This window comes from Nerophis ophidion, linkage group LG25 (assembly GCF_033978795.1).
Source record: "Nerophis ophidion isolate RoL-2023_Sa linkage group LG25, RoL_Noph_v1.0, whole genome shotgun sequence".
Lineage (NCBI taxonomy): Eukaryota > Metazoa > Chordata > Actinopteri > Syngnathiformes > Syngnathidae > Nerophis > Nerophis ophidion.
Window position 1 is genome coordinate 40,928,267 of NC_084635.1, and position 7,500 is coordinate 40,935,766.

General features: G+C 32.2%; 1 protein-coding gene across 2 annotated transcripts in view; it reads right to left on the bottom strand.

Annotated features, from left to right (window-relative positions):
• The window catches only part of tanc1a (tetratricopeptide repeat, ankyrin repeat and coiled-coil containing 1a), a 163,048-nt gene that overhangs the window by 131,337 nt on the left and 24,211 nt on the right, over window positions 1–7,500 (bottom strand). The window lies entirely within an intron of this gene.

The following is a 7,500-nucleotide window of genomic DNA, read 5'->3' on the forward strand; positions in this document are numbered from 1 at the left end:
GATCGGTGCTGGAAGAACATGTCCGCTACAACCGGCGACGTCACGCGCACGCGTCATCATTCCGCGACGTTTTCAACAGGATACTTCGCGGGAAATTTAAAATTGCAATTTAGTAAACTAACCCGGCTGTATTGGCATGTGTTGCAATGTTAATATTTCATCATTGATATATAAACTATCAGACTGCGTGGTGGCTAGTAGTGGCTTTCAGTAGGCCTTTAGGGCTATATAAATAAACATTGATTGATTGATTGACTAAAACTGAAAACCATTTTCATCAAAAGACTAAAACTGAATTAAAAACCGCTGCCAAAATTCATTCTGACTTGGAACGATGTAAAATGCCAAGAGAATGGTTTGCAAATGGAGGTTCCACTCTATAGACCAAAGTGGAATCTAACCGCTGCATTCAATCTTTAAAAGTCATCGAACATCAGCGGAATACATCTTCATTCAAAGAGTTTCAGCAGTCATGATGCATGCAGGCTTTGCCCTTTCGTATTTAACTATGAATACTCGCTCTATTTAGAGCAAAGCCGGTCTTATTTTAGGAGCATCAGACCCATAAGCAAGAAAGACAGCAGTGTCCCAGTTTGACAGCAGGGACTGGAAGCTTTGAGGCAACACAGAAACTGGGAGACATTTTAAAGGACTTGGAGCTCAGCACCAGAGGTGGGTTGAGTAGCCAGAAACTGTACTCAAGTAAGAGTACTGTTACTTTAGAGATGTATTACTCAAGTAAAAGTAAGGAGTACTCACCCAAATATTTACTTGAGTAAAAGTAAAAAGTATGTTGTGAAAAAACTACTTAAAGGGGAACATTATCAGCAGACCTATGCAAGCGTCAATATATACCTTGATGTTGCAGAAAAAAGACCCATGTATTTTTTCAACCGATTTCCGAACTCTAAATGGGTGAATTTTGGCAAATTAAACGCCTTTCTGTTTATCGGTCTTTTAGCGATGACGTCAGAACGTGACGTCACCGAGGTAACACACCCGCCATTTTCATTTTCAACACATTACAAACACAGCTCTGTTATTTTCCGTTTTTTCGACTATTTTTTGGAACCTAGGAGACATCATGTCTCGTCGTTGTGTTGTCGGAGGTTGTAACAACACTAACAGGGAGGGATTCAAGTTGCACCACTGGCAAAAAATCTGCTGCCAGACCCCCATTGAATGTACCAGAGTGTCTCCACATTTGACCGGCGATGCTAAGACAGACATGGCACAGAGATGTGTGGATAACCTGCAGGTGCATTTGCAACGATTAAGTCAACAAAATCACAAAGGTGAGTTTTGTTGATGTTGTTGACTTATGTGCTAATCAGACATATTTGGTCACGGCATGACTGCCAACTAATCGATCCTAACATGCTACGCTAATCGATGCTAACATGCTATTTACGCTAGCTGTATGTACATTTGAAACTAGATACCCACATTTAATGCCAAACAAACACTTACCAATCGATGGATTTAAGTTGCTCCAGTGTCACAAGATGCGAAAGTCCTGATCGTTTGGTCCGCACATTTTACCGGCGATGCTAATAAGGCAGCCATGCTATGGGCCACTTCATTAGGTACACCCACGCTATGGCCGAATAGCGTCAATAGCTATTCGCTCAATAGCTTCAATTTCTTCTTCAATTTCGTTTTCGCTATCTGCCTCCAAACTCCGACCATCTGTTTCAATACATGCGTAATCTGTTCAATCGCTTAAGCCGCTGAAATCCGAGTCTGAATCCGAGCTAATGTCGCTATATCTTGCTGTGCTAACCGCCATGTTGTTTGTATTGGCAGCACTGTATGACGTCACAGGGAAATGGAGAGTGGTTTCGAAGATAGCGAAAATAAGGCACTTTAAAGCTTTTTTTAGGGATATTCCGGGACCGGCAACATTTTGAAAAAAACTTCAAAAAAATACAACAAGCCACTGGGAACTGATTTTTATTGTTTTTAACCCTTTTTAAATTGTGATAATGTTCCCCTTTAAGCACTGAGTAACTGATGAGTAACCTGTTGGTTTAATGATGACGGCAACAAGTAATGCACACAAACATAAAAATAGCATTGAACAAATTCAGAGCCAGGAATATCTCTTAAGCAACTAAAACAATAATATATATTAAATAATATATATTTGGTAATACACTGTATTGAAAAAAAAATTGAAAATGAATTTTACCTTTGCAACCTCATTATACTATTGGCTAAGTTTTATATTCATAAAAGTAAGTTTCCCGATCTGTTTTTGTGCCTTTAAAAAAGATTTAGAACTCTACATTACAACACTCTACCTCTAACAAGCAAAAAGCTGTGAAAACGATGAAGCTGTGTTCCAAATTTAAGTTATTTACTGAGATTGAGTAAGCCGATAAAAATCACGAGCGAGTAGCGAGCTGAATGTAGATAAATAGAGCGGAGTAAAAGTAGCGTTTCTTCTCTATAAATATACTCAAGTATGTTGCATTAAAACTACTGTTAGAAGTACAATTTATCCCAAAAGTAGCGTTTCTTCTCTATAAATATACTCAAGTATGTTGCATTAAAACTACTCTTAGAAGTACAATTTATCCCAAAAGTAGCGTTTCTTCGCTATAAATATACTCAAGTATGTTGCATTAAAACTACTCTTAGAAGTATAATTTATCCCAAAAGTAGCGTTTCTTCTCTATAAATATACTCAAGTATGTTGCATTAAAACTACTCTTAGAAGTATAATTTATCCCAAAAGTAGCGTTTCTTCTCTATAAATATACTCAAGTATGTTGCATTAAAACTACTCTTAGAAGTACAATTGATCCCAAAAGTAGCGTTTCTTCTCTATAAATATACTCAAGTATGTTGCATTAAAACTACTCTTAGAAGTACAATTGATCCCAAAAGTAGCGTTTCTTCTCTATAAATATACTCAAGTATGTTGCATTAAAACTACTCTTAGAAGTACAATTTATCCCAAAAGTAGCGTTTCTTCGCTATAAATATACTCAAGTATGTTGCATTAAAACTACTGTTAGAAGTACAATTTATCCCAAAAGTAGCGTTTCTTCTCTATAAATATACTCAAGTATGTTGCATTAAAACTACTCTTAGAAGTACAATTTATCCCAAAAGTAGCGTTTCTTCTCTATAAATATACTCAAGTATGTTGCATTAAAACTACTCTTAGAAGTACAATTTATCCCAATGGTAGTGTTTCTTCTCTATAAATATACTCAAGTATGTTGCATTAAAACTACTCTTAGAAGTACAATTTATCCCAAAAGTAGCGTTTCATCTCTATAAATATACTCAAGTATGTTGCATTAAAACTACTCTTAGAAGTACAATTTATCCCAAAAGTAGCGTTTCTTCTCTATAAATATACTCAAGTATGTTGCATTAAAACTACTCTTAGAAGTACATATTTATCCCAAAAGTAGCGTTTCTTCTCTATAAATATACTCAAGTATGTTGCATTAAAACTACTCTTAGAAGTACAATTTATCCCAAAAGTAGTGTTATTCTCTATAAATATACTCAAGTATGTTGCATTAAAACTACACTTAGAAGTACATATTTATCCCAAAAGTAGCGTTTCTTTTCTATAAATATACTCAAGTATGTTGCATTAAAACTACTCTTAGAAGTATAATTTATCCCAAAAGTAGCGTTTCTTCTCTATAAATATACTCAAGTATGTTGCATTAAAACTACTCTTAGAAGTACAATTTATCCCAAAAGTAGCGTTTCTTCTCTATAAATATACTCAAGTATGTTGCATTAAAACTACTCTTAGAAGTACAATTTATCCCAAAAGTAGCGTTTCTTCTCTATAAATATACTCAAGTATGTTGCATTAAAACTACTCTTAGAAGTACAATTTATCCCAAAAGTAGCGTTTCTTCTCTATAAATATACTCAAGTATGTTGCATTAAAACTACTCTTAGAAGTACAATTTATCCCAAAAGTAGCGTTTCTTCTCTATAAATACACTCAAGTATGTTGCATTAAAACTACTCTTAGAAGTACAATTTATCCCAAAGGTAGTGTTTCTTCTCTATAAATATACTCAAGTATGTTGCATTAAAACTACTCTTAGAAGTACATATTTATCCCAAAAGTAGCGTTTCTTCTCTATAAATATACTCAAGTATGTTGCATTAAAACTACTCTTAGAAGTACATATTTATCCCAAAAGTAGCGTTTCTTCTCTATAAATATACTCAAGTATGTTGCATTAAAACTACTCTTAGAAGTACAATTTATCCCAAAAGTAGTGTTTCTTCTCTATAAATATACTCAAGTATGTTGCATTAAAACTACTCTTAGAAGTACATATTTATCCCAAAAGTAGCGTTTCTTTTCTATAAATATACTCAAGTATGTTGCATTAAAACTACTCTTAGAAGTATAATTTATCCCAAAAGTAGCGTTTCTTCTCTATAAATATACTCAAGTATGTTGCATTAAAACTACTCTTAGAAGTACAATTTATCCCAAAAGTAGCGTTTCTTCTCTATAAATATACTCAAGTATGTTGCATTAAAACTACTCTTAGAAGTACAATTTATCCCAAAAGTAGCGTTTCTTCTCTATAAATATACTCAAGTATGTTGCATTAAAACTACTCTTAGAAGTACAATTTATCCCAAAAGTAGCGTTTCTTCTCTATAAATATACTCAAGTATGTTGCATTAAAACTACTCTTAGAAGTACAATTTATCCCAAAAGTAGCGTTTCTTCTCTATAAATATACTCAAGTATGTTGCATTAAAACTACTTAGAAGTACAATTTATCCCAAAAGTAGCGTTTCTTCTCTATAAATATACTCAAGTATGTTGCATTAAAACTACTCTTAGAAGTACATATTTATCCCAAAAGTAGCGTTTCTTCTCTATAAATATACTCAAGTATGTTGCATTAAAACTACTCTTAGAAGTACAATTTATCCCAAAAGTAGCGTTTTCTTCTCTATAAATATACTCAAGTATGTTGCATTAAAACTACTCTTAGAAGTACAATTTATCCCAAAAGTAGCGTTTCTTCTCTATAAATATACTCAAGTATGTTGCATTAAAACTACTCTTAGAAGTACAATTCATCCCAAAAGTAGCCTTTCTTCTCTATAAATATACTTAAGTATGTTGCAATAAAACTACTCTTAGAAGTACATATTTATCCCAAAAGTAGCGTTTTTTCTCTATAAATATACTCAAGTATGTTGCATTAAAACTACTCTTAGAAGTACAATTTATCCCAAAAGTAGCGTTTCTTCTCTATAAATATACTCAAGTATGTTGCATTAAAACTACTCTTAGAAGTACAATTTATCCCAAAAGTAGTGTTTCTTCTCTATAAATATACTCAAGTATGTTGCAATAAAACTACTCTTAGAAGTACAATTTATCCCAAAAGTAGCGTTTCTTCTCTATAAATATACTCAAGTATGTTGCATTAAAACTACTCTTAGAAGTACAATTTATCCCAGAAGTAGCGTTTCTTCTCTATAAATATACTCAAGTATGTTGCATTAAAACTACTCTTAGAAGTACAATTTATCCCAAAAGTAGCGTTTCTTCTCTATAAATATACTCAAGTATGTTGCATTAAAACTACTCTTAGAAGTACAATTTATCCCAGAAGTAGCGTTTCTTCTCTATAAATATACTCAAGTATGTTGCATTAAAACTACTCTTAGAAGTACAATTCATCCCAAAAGTAGCGTTTCTTCTCTATAAATATACTCAAGTATGTTGCATTAAAACTACTCTTAGAAGTACAATTTATCCCAAAAGTAGCGTTTCTTCTCTATAAATATACTCAAGTATGTTGCATTAAAACTACTCTTAGAAGTATAATTGATCCCAAAAGTAGCGTTTCTTCCTTATAAATATACTCAAGTATGTTGCATTAAAAGTACTCTTAGAAGCGTTTCTTCTCTATAAATATACTCAAGTATGTTGCATTAAAAGTACTCTTAGAAGTACAATTTATCCCAAAAGTAGCGTTTCTTCTCTATAAATATACTCAAGTATGTTGCATTAAAACTACTCTTAGAAGTACAATTTATCCCAAAAGTAGCGTTTCTTCTCTATAAATATACTCAAGTATGTTGCATTAAAACTACTCTTAGAAGTACAATTTATCCCAAAAGTAGCGTTTCTTCTCTATAAATATACTCAAGTATGTTGCATTAAAACTACTCTTAGAAGTACAATTCATCCCAAAAGTAGCGTTTCTTCTCTATAAATATACTCAAGTATGTTGCATTAAAACTACTCTTAGAAGTATAATTGATCCCAAAAGTAGCGTTTCTTCTCTATAAATATACTCAAGTATGTTGCATTAAAACTACTCTTAGAAGTACAATTTATCCCAAAAGTAGCGTTTCTTCTCTATAAATATACTCAAGTATGTTGCATTAAAACTACTCTTAGAAGTACATATTTATCCCAAAAGTAGCGTTTCTTCTCTATAAATATACTCAAGTATGTTGCATTAAAACTACTCTTAGTAGCGTTTCTTCTCTATAAATATACTCAAGTATGTTGCATTAAAAGTACTCTTAGAAGTACAATTTATCCCAAAAGTAGCGTTTCTTCTCTATAAATATACTCAAGTATGTTGCATTAAAACTACTCTTAGAAGTACAATTTATCCCAAAAGTAGCGTTTCTTCTCTATAAATATACTCAAGTATGTTGCATTAAAACTACTCTTAGAAGTACAATTTATCCCAGAAGTAGCGTTTCTTCTCTATAAATATACTCAAGTATGTTGCATTAAAACTACTCTTAGAAGTACAATTCATCCCAAAAGTAGCGTTTCTTCTCTATAAATATACTCAAGTATGTTGCATTAAAACTACTCTTAGAAGTATAATTGATCCCAAAAGTAGCGTTTCTTCCTTATAAATATACTCAAGTATGTTGCATTAAAAGTACTCTTAGAAGCGTTTCTTCTCTATAAATATACTCAAGTATGTTGCATTAAAAGTACTCTTAGAAGTACAATTTATCCCAAAAGTAGCGTTTCTTCTCTATAAATATACTCAAGTATGTTGCATTAAAACTACTCTTAGAAGTACAATTTATCCCAAAAGTAGCGTTTCTTCTCTATAAATATACTCAAGTATGTTGCATTAAAACTACTCTTAGAAGTACAATTTATCCCAAAAGTAGCGTTTCTTCTCTATAAATATACTCAAGTATGTTGCATTAAAACTACTCTTAGAAGTACAATTTATCCCAAAAGTAGTGTTTCTTCTCTATAAATATACTCAAGTATGTTGCATTAAAACTACTCTTAGAAGTATAATTGATCCCAAAAGTAGCGTTTCTTCTCTATAAATATACTCAAGTATGTTGCATTAAAACTACTCTTAGAAGTACAATTTATCCCAAAAGTAGCGTTTCTTCTCTATAAATATACTCAAGTATGTTGCATTAAAACTACTCTTAGTAGCGTTTCTTCTCTATAAATATACTCAAGTATGTTGCATTAAAAGTACT